This window comes from Neophocaena asiaeorientalis, unplaced genomic scaffold (genome assembly GCF_003031525.2).
Source record: "Neophocaena asiaeorientalis asiaeorientalis breed wild unplaced genomic scaffold, Neophocaena_asiaeorientalis_V1.1 scaffold438, whole genome shotgun sequence".
Lineage (NCBI taxonomy): Eukaryota > Metazoa > Chordata > Mammalia > Artiodactyla > Phocoenidae > Neophocaena > Neophocaena asiaeorientalis.
The window spans coordinates 1,627,359-1,648,038 of record NW_020173491.1 but is presented as its reverse complement, the minus strand read 5'-3'; the positions used below and the strand labels follow the sequence as shown (position 1 = coordinate 1,648,038).

The window sequence follows — 20,680 nt, the reverse complement described above, 5'->3', positions numbered from 1 at the left end:
CGCACACATGCACATGTACACATACACCAGTTTTCAGTAACAGACTCGGTTTCCTCTTTGCTTGTGTCTAAGATAAACCACATGTATAACAAGGTACCGACATTTATTTATAGTATGTTAGCACAGAGGATAAGTTGTTAAGGGGTCGTAAAAAAATATTAGTCTCTACTTTATGGTGCTATTCTTTAAGGGAAAGTGGAAAAAAGGCAAGAGAGTGGGATTCTGGTCTCACCCCCTCCTTTCTTCCCGTCCTAAACAGCAAACAGAACTGGGCAGATGCCGTTCCCTTCTCCCCCGAGTGAGGGGCGGGGGCCCCAGGCCGATGTTCCCTGACCCCGTGGCCCCGGTGCCCACCTTCACGTCCCCGGCGTGCCGTGGGCCGCTTCCATGCACCCCTTTGTGTGGGGTGTTATTTCGGCCCCTCCGTGCGTGGCAGAGTGTGCCCTCGGCTTTGTCACCTTCCATCAGAGTTGGACAGCTGGTGGGTGAGAACCCAGTGTTGCCATCGAAACAGGATGTGGAGCCAGACCCCGTCGTAAATTCACATTTATATGCTGCATGTTTCTGGTTAATGAGACCGTGCAGGGGCGACTGTATGAAATGAAATATATATATGAACAGGGATATTAACCTCAGGAGAGATGGGATTAAGCATGAGGGCAGCCTGGGGGGCCTGGAGCCCTCCAAGTGCTAAGGCCCAGGCAGGTGGGTCCCCAGAAAGGGAATTTTCAGGAAACATCCCAAGCCTGAATGGTTTTGCTGGGGGCACAGACACAATAGTCTTTTTTAGTGTTCTCACTAGGTTCCCGGCACTGGGCAAGCACTTTACATGTGTTATTTCACTTTGTCTTCAAAACAAATGGGAATTTTATTACCCCCACTTTATGGATGTGGAACCAAGACTGAGAGGCCGAATCCAGGCCCTGGAGCGTGTGGGTGACTGACCTAGGCTGACACCCCCAACACTGACCTCGCAGACTGGTCTCTGGAGGGTTGCAAAAAGAGGAGTCATTTCAACCCCACTTCCCCGTCAGCCGTGGCTTTTCTGAGGCAGTACAGAAGGCCTGGGAACCTCAGGCCATCACTTACCGCTTGTTCGCCACAGGCTGAGAGGCATGTTGGGTTGGTGGTAGCGTGTGAGCTTCGGAGCCACGTGAGATTTGGCTGCAGATTTGACCTCTACTTCCCATTGCTTGTATAATTTAGCCCAGTTAAAAAAAATCATTTAGGTCCTGGTTTTGTCATCTGTGAAATGGGCTCCATCACCCTTTGTCAGGTCACGGGGAGGATTAAACATAAATGTGATAATGTGTGTGAAGAGCGTTACGTGATTGTTGTTTCTAGTGTCACTGATATGTGTAGTCTTGTGCCAAGTGAGCTGGTGGTCAGGCTGACCCTGGAGAAAGAGGAGACACAGGGGGTCTCCCTAAAGGGGCTGAGAGTGCGGTTGGGGGCAACACATTATGCTGTAGGGTCATTTTTCTTTGCCAGGCACCTGAGTACTGGGCTCAGGGCCATGTGCCTTATAAACACCTTCTTATTTTGTCCTCAGAGCTACCTTGCAGGATTGTTATGCACAGAGAGGTTACTTAATTAGTCAGGGTCACACAGCAAACCATGGCACATGGGGATTTGATCCTAAGGCGTCTTTCTTTGGCAATAACGCTGCTGCAAAGGAGGCTAACGTAAGTCCAGGACCAGGGTGGTCAGGGAGAGATTCTTGGAGGAGGTGAGCCTGAGCTCTGGGCAGTATTTCTGACCAGGGAAGAAGGGTGGTTATGTAGCTGGTGGTCAGGCTGACCCTGGAAATTTGGGCAAGAAGCTTGAAGCCCTGTACCCACAAGCAGAATCCAAAGTAGGGCTGGGTGGGGCCTGGTGGGGTTGCCTCAGATTCCCCCGAGTTTATATCAGTATGTTTCCTTGTTTAGGCAAATGCAGTTTGATTTGATTTTCCTGAACTTCATCTTTGAGCAGGAAATGTTTTATTTACATTAAAAAAGAGACCCACAGACTTTAGAAATTTTTATCCATGAATATCAGTCTTCCTAAAATAAGATTTACATGTCAGTGTAAAAGGAAATCAGAATTTTATCTGCAGTTGGAGTAGAAACTCATCCTCGCTCTAGGCTTCTTTGGAGCTATGACTGTGGACAGGAAGACCCCATGTCAGAGCGCTGAGCCGTGGGCTGTGGGTGGGAGTTGGTCCCTGCTGTCCTTTCACCTTTCCTAGCTCCCACCCCCTCCTTCATGCTACACTCTGGGTCCTTATTGTGTCCACTTGTTTTTGTCTCTGAGATTGGGATTCATTTGGCATCTTCCATCATACCGTAGTTTGTTCATCCATCCATTCATTCATTCACTCAGCTGTCATTATGTACCAGCCCCAAGGGGCACAACAGTGGTAACATTTGTCACCATGGAGTTCACGGTGTGAAGGTTGAAAGTCAAAGTCCAAGTCCGTTTTCTCATCTTTCTCATAATACCTAGCTCAGAGCTAGGTCACCTGAGGCACTCAGTGCTTATTTAAGGAGGGAAAGACCAAATACACGTTGGCAGTATGTCTCAAAAGCCTGAAAATCGGCAAACTCTTTGTCCTAGTAATCCTGTTTTGGGGAACTAATTCTAAGAAAAATCATTGAGCAGGCTTGCGGCCGTGTTTTATGTGTGTGGATGGCTTTGCAACGTGGCTTCTCTTACAGCCGGAAACAACTAGCAGTGGCCTAGGTGTCCAGCAACAGGACATGGGTTAAATTAGTCCTGGAGCCTCCTGTGATGGGACTCAGGCCACCATTAATAACATCCGTGTTGGTCCATGTTTTTGATGTGAAAAGATGTTCATTGTATGTTGTTGAGGTAGGAAAGCAGGTTCCAGAGCTGGTTGTGTTGTTCAACTGCATGTATTGTTTCAACTTTCTATAAAGTTGTGACAATGCATTTATACAGGCAAAGTTGTGCTTTTAGTTTCCCCATTTTAACTCACTCGCTATTTCCTAGTTTTCTACATTGTACATGGAGCGTTTATTTCAGAAACTTTTATAACAAGAAAAAAGACGCTTGATCTAGGACACAGTAAGAGAAGGGCAACGCTGAGTGAATTCTGGGACATGGGGCCTGAGCCTGAGCAAGACAAATGGGGTAGGTGGGGAGAGCCAGGAAGGTGCCCCTGCCCCACCCCAGCTTGGTGCCCGCCCCTCCGTGGCACTGCTTCTTTAGCTGGTGGAGTGCTGACTGTGCACATCTTTTCCCAGCTCCACGTTCAGCAGCGTCCTCTTCGGTAGCTTGACAGTAGCTGTGGTGGGAGTATTTCACTATAGAAAGTGGCAAACACTGCAAACCAGAGCGCTTTTCCTCGCTGGACCACTGTCTTCTTAAAGATATACCACACACCACTGTCTCACACGGTTTTCCTTCTCTCCCCAAGGACCTGTGTGCTTGGGAGGAGACCCCAGAGGATGAATTCTCTTCTTGGGTTCCCCTGGAGCTGGCACAGAGAGGGACTTACCGAAGCTTCTGTAAATTTTAATCCCTGGGGAAAGAGAGAGAGAGAGAGAGAGAGAGAGAGAGAGAGAGAGAGAGAGAGAGAGAATATCAGATTTTACCCTTTCATTGGCTGACCGCAGTCAATGTGAACCGGAGCTGCTGCTTGCAGAAGTAAAACAAAGGGGTAAAGAATCCCAGTCCTGGCTCCACCTCTCCATGACCTTTGGCAAACTGCTTAGTTTCCTCCTCTGTAAAAGGGGGTTAACAAAGGTACTTATCTCATAAGATTGTGTAGGCCAGTGGTTCTCAAACTCTAGCAGGCATCAGAATCACCTGGACTGCTTGTAAAAATACAGATCGCCAGGCCCCACTCCCAGAGATTCTGCATCCCTCTCAAGCTTCCAGGTGATGCTGCTATTGCAGGTCTGGGGACTACGTTCAGAGAAGCACTGCTTTGGGCAATTAAAAGTGTACAAAGTGCTCATCACAGCACTGTTGAGAGCTCAGCAACATGTAGCTGCTTATTCACAGAAGAACCATGTGGTAGGGAGCATTGTCTATGAGGACTCCAGGGCTTGGGAGCTAGAGTATTCGAGTTCAGGACTTTTGTTACCTCGTCTGCCCCCCTGGGTGAGCTGTTTCTCTTCTCTGGGACTTTTCTTTCCCCTTCTGTGAAATGGGTGAGTAAAGCCTTGACTTTCAGGTAGCAGCTGAGGAAATACCTGTAAGCGCCCTCTGGTGCTGGGTGTTTGTGGCTTTGAGCTAAAGCTACACTTGGAAACATCGCTCTGGCCTTGTGAGCCCATGGGCCGACTTCTGGACAAATGTTTGGGCTCCCCGGGCTTTATTGCCTCATCAGAAATGTGGGGATTTTGAGGCCTCCCTTAGGCGGCGGCGGGGAGGATTAAATGGGAGCCTGTAGGTGGGATGCTCGGCATGACGCCTGGGGCCACTGGGGCTCAGTGAAGGTTGCTCTTCTGGGGGAGAGTCCTGGCTCTGGCCTAGATCTACTCCAGTTGGACACACCCCAAGAGTAGTGTAAGGGGTGTTTGTGTGAATGTGTGTGGTATGTGTGTGCCGTGAAGAGGTGTTTGAACGGAAGGGAAGCTATGGACCAGGACAGAGAAGGCCAATAGATTTTTAACCCACTTTGTTGAGCCTTTTGAAGCTGCATCTATGCCTAGTGAGAAAGAGTGCCTTGGTTCATTAGCAGTGGCTACCACGGGTGCAGGATAGGGGAGCTGGGGCAAGTGTGCCACTTGTGCTCTATCCCTGGTCTAGTGAAAAACCCATTTTACGAGTGCTTAAAGAAAACTTGAAATGTTTCACATTTATTACCCTATGTTTTCCATCATCACCATCATTATCATCACCATCATTTTCATTTTATTAGGGAAGGGTGGAGGAAAGGAATCAAATTTCTGCAAGGTTCCCCAAAACATAGATTCTGCTGACCTTGTAGCTTCTGTTCCTTCTGCAGATATCTCCCAGTTCTCCTTTGGGGTGTGTGGGGTGCAGACAGGGGGACCCGGGAGGGAGAGGGAGATGAGCTGGCACAGAAGCTGAGCCCTTGGCTGTGATCTCCAGATGGTCCCACACTTAGGGACACCTTCCCTGCACCGTGGCGGGGACGAGAAGGCGGTGATGCCGAAAGATCCATGGCCCTCACTGAGCCCTTCCTACGGGGGGTGGGGGGGTAGGGGTGGATCTCGGTGGGAAATTTGATCTCACTGTTCGAGCCCTCCCTCTTTACCTGCAGAGTGAAACCTGGCCAGCCACCGCAGGGGGTGAAGGGGCAGCTTGAGTTATCTATCGCAGTAACGCTAATATTGACCGCGTGTTCGCCTTGAGCCATGTGCTTCAGGAATACCGCCGCATTTAGTCTTCTCGACATTCCTGTGATGTGGGTACTAGTGTTACCCCCATTTTACACAGGAGGCAACCAAAGGCCAGAGTGGGTCAAGCATCCTGCCCCAGATCTGATGGCCTGTAAGTGGCAGAGCTAGGGATGGTCCTGGGGAGCCCTATTTCAGGGCCCACTCCCCGAATCCCTTCATTCTGTAGCTTCTCTCCAGATACCCTCATCCCACTCATCTGTCCTGCTAGATGAGCTCCGTGGATGACTTCTGGAAATGTCACTTTCCTGGTGAGGATGGAACAACTTCTATTCTGGAGTTCTTGGACTACTCCTAGAGCCCTGTGTGCTCCCTGTGTTGTAGATAAGCAAGGCAAGGAGAGAAAGGGAAGACAGTGGCCGAGTGAGATCTAGGCTTCCTACCCGTCTGCCCAAGATAGGCCAGGGGAACAATTTATGAAAAATTTTCAGTAACCTTTCATGTTTTCATAGGTGCTGGTTCTAAAGTACGCATTTAAGGGGAAAGTTAAATATTACCAAAATTGCTGTAAAAATAGATTACAAAGCAGCCGACTTGTGGACCCACCCACTGTCTCTTAGTAAGTCTAGGTAACGGTTTTTCCTCCAACTTTGGGACATACCACCATTTTGTGTGTGTGTGTGTGTGTGTGTGTGTGTGTGTGTGTTTAAAAGCACTAGATCTGATGGCAGAAGGCTTCTGGTCAGGAGCGATGTTGTCCAAAACCAGATTGCTTTAAATCCTAGACCCATCTTCCTGGTGGTGATGTGCTCAGGTGACAGGGGTGTGGACAGATTGATGGGAGGGTACATAGAGTCTCAGCCCTTCTTGCACCCTGGCTCTGGGCAGGTGCGCATGGAGGAGAATGGCAGGTGGTCTTACCTGCATCATTTAAAGTGTTAGTTTCCTCTCTTTTCAGCACATGGCCGGGGAATCATGGAGTTAAATTAATGGGTTTGTGATGTGACCCTGTCGCGAGGTCTCGGTTCCTCTGAGGGTCTGAGCTTGGTGTGAGGGGGCTGGCGTTGGGGGGCTTGGGTAGTTTTAGCTTTGGCTGCAGAGGGCCTGTACTCTTCCATGCCATGACTCTCCCAACCCCATCCACTGCCTGTCCCCCATCCCCACCAGAGAGGAGCCTGGAAAGTGTGGGCCCACTGGTTGAGTTTGCCCCCGACCCTGGTCATTTTGCCCTGAAGCCTGATGCCAGAGATGGTCATGGGTTATGCTTTATAGCACATCTGTGTGAATTAGAAAAAAGGCCCACTGTGCCTTTGTGCAAAAACAATGGGTACCCCTTCCTCTGGACATTCATAGCTTTGCACCAGAACAGATAGACTGTGGGCTAAATTTCAACCCTCTCTCACCACCTCTGCTGGGCCTCTTGTGCAGTGCACAACCTGCACAGCCGTACGCAATAGTCTTTCCTGCTTTACACTTTTTCGTTCCTTGAGTTTGCTTGGTACTAAGTCAGGAGTGATGCTCCATTTCACGCTTGACAATGGGTCTGGGCTCTCAATGTGTCCTTTACTCTCCTGGGCCCTGGCCTGGTGTGGGTGAGAGCGTTTCCCCAAGGCTGAGCCAAGGAGAGCAGCCATGTGCCCCTTGCCAGGCTCACCGCCTCTGCTGGGGCAGGGATGCCTCTAGGGAGCCTCTGTCAGGCCAGGGTAGGTGCAACCCTTCCCTAAGGGTAAGATGATCCCTGGGACAAAAGCCAGCAAAGCATGGAGTGGTCCCTTCAGACCCTGGGACCACCAGCCAGAGGTGGGGCCAGCTGAGAAGACTCCTCCAATAAAGCCTTTTTTGGAGGGGCAGATTCTAGATCTTTTTGATGAAAACTATGGATTCTTTCCCCAGAGAAGTGCCTGGCTGCACACATGTCCAGAGGCTTACATGCAGGAGCAGGGCCTTTGCAGATCCTTGAAGACAGGCTGAGCAGCTGGCCTGTTGTGGATTTTGCGGTAGGGAAGGGGGCTTTTGGGGCCCTGCTGCCCTGCTGGAGGCCTCCTCTGATCCTCGGATCGATGCCTGCCTCTCTTTGTCTCTCTCGTTCACCTCCTGACACCGTCTGCCTTAGCACTTGTGCTCGAGCTTTCCTGCCTGGAACCTACACCTTGTCTGTCAACCCAGGTCCTGCCTGACTTTGATCAACCTCCATGTGCGGCCCCAGTCCTGCCCTGGTTCTAGGGCCCCGTTTCCAGCCTCCCACCTCAGCCCCTTGCCTCCCCTTTCTTTTCCCTTCCGCAGCTCCATCTCCTCTGCATTTTCAAGGTAATGGGGAGCCCCGAGGAGAGGATACTCCTCCCCAGGCCAGGAGCAACTGGCACTGGGGAGGTGGCTTATACAGGTGCTCACCTAGCACCACCTGCCCCTGCTGGAGGGTTCTGTAAGTCCAGAGGCCCAGCACACAGGCTTTGGATCTCACTGACATCTCATTGACGGTGGCAAGGTCATCCTGGTGCATAGACGGGCAAGCTATGGGTACTCCCAGAGTAAGGGGGTTGTGGTCGCTTATGAGCCCACTGCTGAGTTGGGGAGACAGCATCTGGTGGGGCTCACAGGTGTACACACCCATGGGGCAGTCAGCCATCACAACATGTGATCCCAGAGTAGAGAGAGAACACAGAGTTCTGATCTGTCTGATGCCCTGAGAGAGCCTCAGAATCTTTCTTAACACACCCCAGGAACCATGGTGAATACACTTTGTGCACTCTTCCGTGTGAGCATAGGCCCTGCACCTCCATTCCTTTCATACACACTTTGTCACGTATCCCCTCGTTTGCTGCTGCACCCCTACCCTGTGTGTTCACACTCACTCTGTGCCCCTTCCCCATGTGTATACACTTGTCCCCACGCGCCCTCCCTTTGTGTACATACTGGCCTTGTGCACCCACCCTGTGCTTACAACGCCCATCATTCACAGGAGTGGATCTCCCTGTGCTCCCCTTGAGGCTGGGCACGGCGGGGGTGTGTACTTTGGCCTCAGTGGTGCCAAGTATCTTATAAATTAAAAGGTTAGAGGTGGAGTCTGGGGGAGTCCCCAGAAAGCCCCTAGCTCCCTGGCTGCCTGGGCAGCCCCTTAGGGTGTTGTCCGTATTGGCCATTGTGCTGATCAAGTTTTCTCTGAGATGCTCACCCCTCGGTGTTCATCGTGCCTCTGCAGCAGAATTCCGCTTTGGGGATGGCTCCGGCCCCCCAGCAAGTGCCTGGCTCCAGCTGTAGGGGAGGCCTTCCTTGCTCTCTGCCTGCTGCCCTTGCCAGTTATCTTATTGTTGAAGAGGCCAGCCTGGACAGAAGAGGCCGCCTGGAGGGGAGGAGAGCCTTCTCACGTTCAGGGTCGGGTAGCACAGGGCCTCGTGATGGTTATGGTGGGCGGTTGGGCGTTACTTTTTCTCATCAGGAGTGTTTATACCTTCAAAAAACATAATGTGGGCCAGGGGATGGGATGTCAGTGGGGTGAATGCCAGCAGTTGTAAGAAAGTGCATTCGTGCCCATGTCACTAGGCGAGTTGGCCCTCGCTGTGAGGGACGTGGTTCTGGGGATGCTGGTGTGTGATGCGGCCGTTTGCCTGTAATCATGTCTGTCACTTTGGAATTCCCCAGCCGGCGGCGTCGGGTCGCCCTCTTCCTTTTCCCACCTCTGCAGTCTTATCGTCCCAGGAAACAGAGCCTTGAATGCTCCCAAGAGCTCCGGCATAGCAGATGTTTTCTCATTCTCCTTCCCATAATGGCTGAAGCCAAATCTTAGGGAGGGAAGGATTTGGCATCTTAGGGACATCCTCCGGTTCAACGACTTGGAAGGTCACACTTCCCAACCAAAGAACTGAGTGGACCCAAGTGTGGGGACTTTTGCCCTGATACCTGGAGTACGCTGAGGGCAAAGGGAGAACTAGGGTCGTGCGTCGTGTCTTGGTCCTAGGTACCCACACAGACCTTGTTGACAGTGTCCTATGAAATGGTAGCATGATGACCTTACAAATTGGCAGCAACCTCTCAATAGAAGCAATATATATATTACATTTTAAAGTAAGTAAACGATGAAATGTGAAGGAAACTGATTTTCAGGTGTGGCCCTGAAAGCTGCTAACAGCTACTCCTTCCATGCATGGCCTGCTTCTGATCGCTTTAAGCGTTCTCCGCCTGTGTTTCGGCGGCTGTCTGGCTGGAATCAGCTTGTTGAGTAAATCAGTTTTGCCTGCCTCGAGGTCTCGATTCGTATTCACAAAGCTGCATATTTGAAAACCCCACCCCAGCTGTAACTAGCTAAGTCAAACAATAGCTTTGGTCCCAACCCAGATCGTCTCTGCATTTCATTGTCTTGATGCCGAGTTTCTACTCTCAGAATGCAAACTTGGGAAAGAGAGGGCCCTTGGTTAGCATTCCTTGGCCTCTGCTCAGTGACGTGGATGTGCCCTCTTGGGCGAGCTGTTTCTGAGGGTTGAAAGAAAACATGTTCTCTGAGGCTCTATGGGGGGGCTGGTGTAAGATCACGGGTGGACAATAAAGAGGGTCAGGGTCACGCAGAGCAGGACTTGTTAATTCCGAGAGCTGTTCCAGCCCTGGCACCAAACCCACCTGAGTGCTTGAGCCACTGTTCCAGTGGATGACAGCCATCATCCCATTGAATCTTCCCAATAACGCTGTGGCTTAGGTACCATTTTTACCTCCGTTTTTGAGATGGGAGAACTGAAGCCTAGAGGTTAAACAATTTGCTCGAGGTCGTATAATTAGAGGCAGAATCGGGGTTTGAAGCCGGTGTCTGACCACAAGCCAACCTGCTTGTTCCTCTCCCAGCTCGGCCGCCCGGCATGCTGTGTACCTGCCTTCTGAGGGGCAGGTTGGGGCTGCTGCTTTCCAGTCTTGAGTTGCTAGCATTCTGGACAGCATCCTCTGTATCTTAGGTGAACACAGGAGCAGGCTTCGAGATGGACAGTCCTGGGTTCCAGCCCCAACGTTGTGTGGACTCTTTCTAGCTGTAGGACCTCCGGCACGTCACATCACCTCTCCAAGTGTGTTGATGGGGATTAAACACGCTGAGAGCAGTGCCTGGCTCACAGTGTGTGCCCATGTAGAGACAGCGACATTGCAAAGAGAACAGGGTGGTACGTGGTGGCTTCAGCCTGCACGTGTGTAGAACTTCAGAGCCCATTAAATCTGAAAAATACTGTGTATGCACATTTTTGGCTTAAACAAAGTTCCATTTTACAAAGTCCATAACCCAGCTTTAATATTATTACATGCCCTAGACTGGGATTAATTCCAAGACAAGAGCTTTAGTATACGGTATAGAATTTCTCCCGTGTTCTCCTAGTGCATGGCCTCCACGGCCACCAGCCTGGTCTCACACACCGGGCCACAAGGTAGTGGGGACACCCCATCCCTCCCCAGCTTCATTCCGTGGCCTCTGGGGTGGAGTGGAGAAGTGATTTGCTTGCTTGCTTGCTTTTCTTTTTTTTTAAAAATAAATTTATTTACTTATTTGGCTGCATTATGTCTTCGTTGCTGTGCGCGGGCTTTCTCTAGTTGCGGTGAGCGGGGGCTACTGTTCATTGCGGTGCACCGGCTTCTCGTCGTGGTGGCTTCTCTTGTAGTGTAGCATGGGCTCTAGGCGCACGGGCTTCAGTAGTTGTGGCACGTGGGCTCTAGAGCACAGGCTCAGTAGTTGTGGCGCGCGGGATTAGTTGTTCCACGGCATGGGGGATCTTCCCGGACCAGGGCTCTCGAACCCTTGTCTCCTGCACTGGCAGGTGGATTCTTAACCACTGCACCACCAGGGAAGTCCGGTGAGTTGCTTTCTGATGTCACTGGCCCAGGACTGCTGACCACGGAAGAGTCGACCCCAGCATGTCCTGAGGTCTGTCTGTGGGTCAGCTCTCAGTGTAGAGGATAGCACACCATGCTTTGCCAACCTCTGAGAGTCACTTGTTTGTTTCTTGGAATAATCGAGAAAGCCTTCACATCTCAATGGTGGTCTAAGGGCTCTTGGTAGGAGGTCAGTGTCTGGAGGACCAGGAGGAGGACTGAGTCTTCACTCCTGTGAGTGTCAAATGGCTTTATCTCAAGTGGATACTCTGATTATAGATAGTAATGGCCTGTCGCACTGTGTAGAGAAAGATTCTTACGCTGTGTCTTGTTTGAGGCAGTGCTGTGATCGATCTGTGATGTCTGCCAGGGGCACAAGGATGGGGGAACCATACAGATACAGCACTTATTTGCTGTTTATATTTTGTTCTGCTTATTTTACATCTCTGTGAAACCAACAAAGGCCTCTTTTGTAGGCTTGACCCCTTTGCCCCCTGATCATGGGTATTATAGGGACCGCCACAAGTGATCCTTCCTCCTTGCCCTGTGCCCCACCCCAGTGACCTGTTTGCACAGATTTAAAACTCACAGGCCCGTCTCTGTTCTCTCTTTTAGTTGAAGAGGGGGAGGCCTCGGACTTCTCGCTTCCCTGGGATTCCTCCGTGACAGCATCAGGTAAATGCCCAGGGGCTGGTGGGAGAGTTGGTGGGGGTCCCGGGGGGCAGGCTTAGGAACTCAGAAAGCCACCCAGCTGGTTATGGAGCATATTCTTCCTGTCACATTCCTATCTCCAGTCCAGATTACCCCGTGCAACACGATTTTTACATCAGTTCCATATGGTCAATAAAATCTATTACATACAGAGACCACTATGCCTTTATTCCCCTGGGGACTGTGTCTCCATCTGTGGGCACATTCAGATGGGCCACCACACCCCGACTACACAGGCTTTTGAAGCTCCCTGCCATGGGCGTTGCTGTACATTCATTCCAAGCTAACTGCATAAAAGCCCTTTTAATAGGACATTTAAACTCCAATCAAAATCAGAATTCCTGTATTTGCCTTCCGGGAAGGGGCTGCATTGCACTCTCGGGCGTGCAGACCCGAGCCCAGGCCTCCAGGAGTTGGTAACAAGGGGAGGTCAGACTTGTGGGGTACCTGGCCATTGTGGGGTGATGGGGGTGACTTGGTAGTCAGGGGACTTGGGTTTTGCAGCTCAGTTCTGCCCTAGCTAAGTTCCTTCCTGTGCCTCAGTTTCTCCAGCTATAAAACGAGGTGATGAATGAGGTTTTTCTCACTGTAAAGTTCTGTAATTGGGAGCTGCCTATGGAGCTTGGGATGGGAACTGGCTTGGGGTCCTTGGGAGCTCCTGAGTGGAGGGCACGGTGCTCCTGTTGGCTGTGCATCCAGCGAGCACCTTCCTTGGCAGCAGGGCTCTGGCTTCCTGTCTGGCAGGGGCCAGGCTCTCCTGCCTTGTCTCCTGTCCCAGGATCCTGACCACCTGGCTCCGGCTCCACAGGGGAGAATCTTGGGCCTGAGAAGACCTACGAGGGAGTCATTTAGTCCCACCGCCTTCTCTTTTAGGTGTGGAAACTGAGGCAAGGAGGGAGGTATGATCTGGGTCAGTAGTTCCAAGAACGAGGTGTTAGGGAACAGGCATATGAACATTTAACACTTGAATGGTTACACACTGAATTCGTGATTTTATGGCCATGTGTGATTTAAGATGATGCGGAAGTCATTTAAGTGAGAAAATGGAGTTGACAAAGTTTTAAGTAATAGTATGTGATGCTTGGAGTCAGCAAAAATCATGAAGATGGCTCCCAGATGACTGAAATTTGGGAAATGCTGGTATAGACTGGGCAGAAAGGGAGTGGGTCCCAGCACGCGAGCCCAGGTTCCCGGACTCCTAGTCCAGTGCTCTTTGAAGCAGGATCTGTTCTGATTGGAGAGTCTGAAGGGTCCTGGCTGGGTCCTGGCTGACCCAGGCTTGGGCACTGTTGTGTCTGCAGGTGCCTGGCCCTTGGTGACAGGGGCTCCCTCCAGGGCAGGGGCTTTGTCTAAATGCAGAATGGGGAGGTGCTCAAATTCTTGGGAGGAAGAGTCCAGAGTTAGGACAGGCCTTGGGGTCCACACTGGGTAGGATAGGGGAAGGGGCCGTGTGGTCCCTGCCCTGTGGCCTTCTGTGCGGGAGAGATGCACTCCCCATGGCTGGAGGAAACACAGTGAGGTTATAAAGCTCCACATCTCATCCAGGCGCACTGACAGATTTGGGGGTCCACGTGCTCAGGCATGCAGCCAGCTCTGAAGACGGTCCCCACTCTGCTCCGAGCCCCCGCACCAGGAAAGCACCCAGCCTGGTCGTGTCCCTATAAAGTCGTCCCTCCCAGCTGTTTTCCCAGTGGTGTCAGTGGCGATAGGACAGTCAAGGACAGCCGCGGGGTGCCAGGAGGGCGCTGGCAGTGTTGCGGTGGATGGAGAGGCCGGTGCAGGGAGCATCAGGCGCCTGGGCTGCATCCCTAGGGCCGGCCTGCAGAAGGCAGGGCAGTGCCAAGGGGCTGCATGGGGGCCTGCGTTCTGCGGTGCTCTGAGGCCACAGTGGAATGGCCAGCCCTCGGGCCTCCGGGGCGCTCGGGAGTGGCGAAGGTTGTGGGACTTGCCCGTTTCCAGCCAAGAGCTGAGCACGCCCCACGCGCGTGTGCGGGAAGAGGTGCACCGCTCCTTGTGAGTCCCTCCGGCCCTCAGGGACTCCCTGGTGCCAGTCAGCTTTGGATCGTCTGCTCGGAGATGGGGAAAGGGAGGGCAAAGCATCCCGGGCATTGGGTAGTCCACAGTCGGGCAATGGATTGTTCTGTTTCCTTTGGCCCGTTTCTGAAGATTTTTTTACAGAGCATTCATGTGATAAATTTTCCTTCCCAGTTCTGTTGGGCTTGGGCTGTTAAAGTCAGCTTGTATTCCCTGAGCACGGGACTTGTGAGATGGAGCAAATCCCGGGTGGCAGGATGAGGTCGGTTTGGGAGGCAGCCCTGGAGCCGGGCATGGATGTTTAGTGAACGCTTACTTGGTATGTGCCAGGGCATGGAGCAAAAGCTTTACCTCCAGTATCTCATTGGGCCATCATGACAACCCTATGAGGTGGGTGCTATTTCCAGAAGCAACTCCAGAATTTCTCCATGGGCTGGTTGGGGGCCGCCATCTGGTAGAGGACAGGGCCAAAGGCCTGGTTGAAGCTGCTTTAGTATAATGCTTTTCATTAAGCTGAGAAAATGTCACTTGGCTGCATCAGAAAATGGGGGCAGGTGCCAAAGAAGATTATGGGGGAGCAAAGCCTCCCAAGCCACCCTTGGCACTGTTACTGAGAATTGCTGTCCTCATTTGGCGGATAAGGGAAGGAGGCTTGGAGCCGTATAGTAGTGGATCCACAGTCCCCAGCCAGGATGCTGTGGAGAAGGGACTCGAACCTAAGTCCTCCTGCAGCCAGAGACTGGGGTTTAGCCTCTGCACCGCCTGACTCTGGCTGGTAGACAGCTGAGCAGAGACCTGAAGGCATCGTGGGGGCTTTGGGAAGGTCCCTGGCGTCACAGGACCCAAGGTGGCCATGGAGGATCTTTTAGCTCATCAGCCCAGAGGAATGCAGGGTGAGGTGAAGAGGGTGGGCGGAGAGCATCTTACTGGGAGTGCAGAGCTTTGAGTACCAGGCAGCTCCTCTTTGTGGGGACCCAGCCTGCCTGGGGTGCAAACTTCCCCTTGCCTGCTTTTCCTGGCTCTGGGAATGTGATGGAAAACTCCAATAAAGAAGCAGAATGCACAGTGGTGTCCGCTCCCCGTGGGTACCCTGTGGCCACTGCCCCCAGCAACAACCTGGCCTGCTTTGTCTGTGCCCTTGAGTCGGGGCCCTGACAGTCATGGGGAGCCCGGCTTGTCAGGGAGGGGAGTGAAGTGATCGGCTCACAGCAGTTCTCCCGCGTGGCCAGGGGGTCACGGGAGGAGGGAGCCCACTCTTGCCTCTCTGCTGGCAAACATGGGGCTGCTGATAGTGGAACCGGGGGAAGAAGCACTGCCTTCAGAGCCGAGGGACGGGAGTGCCTGGCAGGTGTGGGATTTTAAATCATTCCCATTGCGTCCTGTTTTTTCTTATCCATAAAAAGGAGGATGAAGGGACAATATATTATAAAGAGACAATTTAAGTGAGAGAATTTTTTTAACATCTTTATTGGAGTATAATTGCTTTACAGTGTCGTGTTCATTTCTGCTGTATAACAAAGTGAATCAGCTATATGTATACACATATCCCCTTATGCCCTCCCTCTTGCGTCTCCCTCCCACCCTCCCTATCCCACCCCTCCAGGTGGTCACAAAGCACCGAGCTGATCTCCCTGTGCTATGCGGCTGCTTCCCACTAGCTATCTATTTTATAAGTGAGAGAAATTCTTAACCTGTTTTGAGCCACAGATGCCTTTGAGCATCCAAGGGAAGGAAGCGTGTGGATTCTCTTCACAAATGCACAGAGCATTTTGCATGTGATCTGGGGGGAGGCATCACAGATTACTCCCAAGCTCTTCCTCTTGCTGGCCCATGGGGTCAAACTCCTTAGAAGTGTGATGGTACTTTGTGAAAGCCCCGCAGGGGTCCCGAGCTCAAAGGCCCATCCGAGGTGGGCTGGTAGCACAGGTGAGCGGGCAGGTTTGGGGGGCACTGTGAATTGCGACCCAGGCCCTGCTACGGGGCAGCCATCCCTCAGTGCTGATTGTGACATAGGCGGACTCTCAACCACTGCGCCACCAGGGAAGCCCAACAACTCGTATCTTTTTAAAGCAGCTTTATTGAGATATAGTATGAGGGTTCCAATTTTTCCACATCTTCACTAATATGTGTAATTTATCTTTTTTTTGGGGGGGGTGATTCTAGGCTTCCTAGATGTGGAATGGTATCTCATTTGGGGCAATTCATATATCTGAAAAACATTGTTCAGGTCAAAGAGTGTCCTTCTGCCAGCTGGTTTCAGCGTGGCCACCGTTAGAAGGTTGCCCGGTGTGTCTTTACCAAGGTTCCACTTTCCAGGTTTGACTTTCCAGGCCTCTCTGCTTCCCGTCACCTGTCCCCAGCCCAGCTCAGTGGGGAGGCCCTTCCTCCCTTCAGTGCTTCCTCTCTCTTCCCTCAATCCCTTTTGCAATGAGGTGTCTGAGTGGCAGGCGCCAGGATGATCGGAAGCTTACCGTGTGGGGTTTCAGGGAACCAACCCAACAAACTGAGCTTTGCCTCCCTTCCCCTGGTCACCAATTTTGAGCTGGGAGATGAAGGATCTAATCACAGTCTCACTGGAGCCTCCCACCTCCCTGGGCCAGGTTTCGGGACAGGTTGGGCTTCCTTCCACCATGGCTGCTCTGGACCAAGCTGGGGATGCAGTGCCAGAAGGGCCTGGGGGTGGTCTGGAGACGGAAAACAGTTAATTTGTTGACAAATACTCATTGTCAATGCCCGGGCAGGTTAGCCAGGTTTATTTCTGGCGTGGTGACACACACACACTTGTGGTTGGAGAGGAACACTCAACTGTTTGTGATGGCCCAGCAGCCTGAGACCTTATTGGTGTGATCGGAGTTTCAGGCCTTCCTGCCACGTTACAGGTCTCATTGCTCTGGTTAATGAAACCAACATTCCCATTTCTGAGCCACTTCTAGGAGCCAGTCCTCCTTCTCAGTGCTTTTCACATATAGAAAGTGAGGCACAGAGACGCTAATGACCTGCTTCAAGGTCACACAGCCAGGAAGTGGCAGAGCTGGGATTTGAACCCAGGCAGCTCAGGCATGAATGTAGCATCTAAACTGTAAATGGCAGATCTGCCTATGAGAATGTTGTTTCAGGCTCTTCATTTCAGGGGATCTAGAGGCTTGGGGAGGAGGGTCAGCTCAGTGCCCAGGTCCCTCCTGGGTCAGGTGGAAGAGTCTAACTAGGGCCAGGCCTCCTGGTTTGCTGCCCGGAAGGAGAGGAGGTGCCTGTTTTGAAGGCCTTGTGCACATTTCCCAAATTCAAAGGCCAGGTCTGGAAAACACTGGGTCAGGCTCTCTTTAGAGACTCCCACCAGCCTGACCCCAGCCCACCTCCCCTTGGGCCTCTGCTCATGACCGTCCTTGGGTGTGGGGCATGTGTGCGCTTTGCGGGGTCAGGGGGAGGCTGTGTTAGGGCTGCAGGCTCTGAGACCTGCTCAGCAGGGAGATTAGAGTGGCATCTGGGTGTCTGGTGCCTGGGGGGCCTCTTGGGGGAGGGATGCTGGAAGCCTTTCCTTTTCCTTTTCCTTTTAATCGGACTCTGGGTAAGCTGCGGGGTAGCGGGAGTGGTCAGTGCGCCCACCACGGACAAAGGTGGCAGCCTTCTCACCCCCTGCAGCCCTTTACATCCACGTTGTGACCAGTGGGGTGGACGGAAATGTCTGGAAGACTGGGCCTTTCACCGCAGGGAGTTGAGGCCCCTCGGTGCAGCCCAGCCTGCACTTCTGAACCTTCTCAGAGCTGCCTCCCCACCCCACTTGTGTTTTCCTAGAGCATGTATTTATTATTTCAACTACTTCACAGAGACTCCACCCACTACCTTGTGCTTCTACACACTCGCTGTTTACATTTCTCTTGGCCCCTTTGCCAGCTCCATCCGTGTATAAAACCCTTCTCTCTAGATGAAGTGCAGGGTGAATGCACCGGTGGGGTCCATATAGCCCCCATGAGCCCCGAGCTTCCTGGAGCCCCTGGATCCACATATCCTGCCCTTCTTAGCAGCTACATGGGGGTCTCTGGGTGGATGGGCATTCATTTTCTGAACTGCCCCTCCCTGCTGGACACTTGGACTGCGTTCAGTTTTGGAATCATAAACAATGCTCTGACCAATGTCTTTGTGTAGGTGGTCTTTTCCCCTTTGGAGTTTTTCTTAGGGGCTCCCAGGACCTTTAAACATTTTCTTCAATCCTCAAATCAAGGCTGGAGAGACTGTCTCCCTCTCTCCCCTCCTCTCCCCTGGGGTCCCTCACCCTGAATTCTTTCCTGAGTGACCGTCTTAACCTGGCTCATCAGTGAGGGTGTCCCAACCCCTTTCCCCACGATCCCGGGGCCGGCGACAGAAGCTGCCGGGTGCCCCTTGGCTTGGCTGGCGCTATCCACCTCCTGTGCTCGAGCCCCCAACCCAGTCATTTCCTCGACAGGACCAGGGGACATTTTAAAGGAGTAGAAACGTCCTGAATAGAAGTAGAATTTCTTTGCATTTTAAAGACTTAAGAAATGCGTTTTTATATGGGGCCAGCTGGGGAGTTTCTCATTAGCTCGGCTGGGGCGTCTGTGGGGAGTTGAGCTGACTGGAGCCAGGCAGGCTGGGTAGGAAGATGCGGTGGCCCCGAGCTCACCGGGGGGAGCGCGGCAGGCATGCGCTGGCTGGGCTGCACCGTGGACCCCTGGCCAGGCTGGCCGGGCTGTGCCTTTGTTAGAGCTGCTTCCCCCAGCACAGGAGGCCTCAGAAACCTTCAGGTGGTGACTGGAGCTGAGAGGTGGCCATTCTGTTACCATGGTGAGCAGTCCACGAGGTAGGGCGTCTGTGCCCTGTGTGCACACGGAGGCATACACTGTGTGTGTGTGTGTGTGTGTATGTGTGTGTGTATGTGTGAGTGTGCCCAGGTGCCTCGGCCCTGACTCAAACCCCTGGGGGCTCTGGGGCCTCTGCACCCCTCTGTGCGGCATCCTGGGCCCCTGGGGCTGACTTGGACCAGTTCTCCGAGGGGGATGTGGCGTTTCCTGCCCACCCTTTCCTCTGGCTCTGGACTAGCCAGGGGCCCCTGCTGGGCTGCACTGTGCGTCGCTTCCTCTGTGCCGTGTCTGCCGTGCACATGTGCGTGTGCACGTGTGTGCTGGTACCCAGGGTACGGGTGAGGGAGTGTGTGTGTGTGTGTGTGTGTGTGTGGTGTCTCTCTTCTGATTCCCTTTTTCCTCCCGCATGGCCTGGCTGATGGTTTCGCTGGAGTGAATCCAGAGTGGGGCTTGTCTTGCTGATTTCACCTCTCTGGGTGTACTTGCAGCTTCCTCAGAGGCAGGGACTCTGTGTCATTTGTCCTGTACCTGCAGGCTGGTGCACGGCAGCTGCTCTGCCATTGTACCCTTGCTCTTTGTAGCGAGGTTGCCTGCTCCCAGCCCCGTTGATTGAGGACTGTCCACTCCAGCAAGCCCGGTGTCCCCCTTCTCCTCTCCTGGTGCTCTTGGGCTTTTGGGGGGCATCAGTAATGAGGACTGTAATGTTGGACGGGCCGGTCCTACTTTCTCCAGCCTTGAGTGCTCCCTAAGGTCCAGGACCCCACTGGTGGATGGTGGAAATCAGCAGTTTTTTGGTGACTGGAAGCCTGGCTATAAGCCAGGGCCACAGTCAGGTGTGTATGTGGGTGTGGGCCTGTAGGTGATGATGACTTTGTGCCTTAGGACTTTGGGGAGGTCTCTCCATGTTTTCCAGGCGTGGTTTATATTGGCTGAGCTCAAATTTGACCATATAGGTAAATTTGGTGATCTTGTTAAAAATGCAGATTCTGACTCAGCTGTTCTGGATGGGGCCTGGGATTCTGCATTTCTACCCAGTTCTAGAGTGGTGTTGATGGCTCACACACCACCCAGAGTAGCCAGGACTTAGAGGGTTTGATGAGTTAAGCCCTCTCGCCCACTCCCCTTGACCTTTGCTCTGGCCGGGCTCTCTGCCTGTGGAGCTCATCCTTCAAAGCTCAGCCTAAATATGATTCCTCCTCCAGGAAGCATCCCATGATAGCCCTGCTGTAATTATTGTGTCTGCCCCTGAGCCTCGGGGGCCGCCCTGATCCTGGCCCTCACTGCCCTTTGCTTGGTTATGACGTTCCTTCTGTACGTGCCCGGTTCCCTTGCTTCTCTGCTCACTCCTTCAGGCAGTGACCATGTCTGATTCTCTGTGCTCCCAGACCCCAGCTCTGGCTCGGTAACTGACCGATACCTAGCAAATGTTTGCCAAGGTGGAGAACTTCACTTCTGCGTCTTCATCTGTGTTTTCCCTTAGCAGTTCAGGGCCAGAGTTTTGTTCACTTTGTTAAGAGCAAGAAGTAAGTTTGAGGTTGAGATACTTACTAGTTGTGTGACCTCGAGTAAGTTAATTAACCTCTCTGTACTTTCCATTTCCTCATGTGGATGGAATGGGGATACTTATCCTGCTTCCTAGGGCCATTGTGAGGATTATATGAGGGAATGCCTGTAGGTTAGCCTTAGCCCCTGAGGGTGGCACCTGGTGCTCTCCACTTTTATTCTTTTTTTTTTTTTGCGGTACGCGGGCCTCTCACTGCTGTGGCCTCGCCCATTGCGGAGCACAGGCGCCGGACGCGCAGGCTCAGCGGCCACGGCTCACGGGCCCAGCCGCTCCGTGACATGTGGGATCTTCCCGGACCGGGGCGCAAACCCGTGTCCCCTGCATCCGCAGGCGGACTCTCAACCGCTGCGCCGCCAGGGAAGCCCTCCACTTTTATTCTTGATAACACATTGATAATACAT

At 52.6% G+C, this 20,680-nt stretch overlaps 1 protein-coding gene across 1 annotated transcript in view; it reads left to right on the top strand.

Moving 5' to 3' along the window:
• Window positions 1-11,772: 11,772 nt before the first annotated feature.
• The window catches only part of ZNF423 (zinc finger protein 423), a 267,722-nt gene continuing 258,814 nt past the window's right edge, over window positions 11,773-20,680 (top strand). The window contains exon 1 of the mRNA XM_024747328.1: window positions 11,773-11,828. The gene's annotated coding sequence lies outside the window, so the exon portion shown is untranslated. The remainder of the gene's footprint in view (window positions 11,829-20,680) is intronic.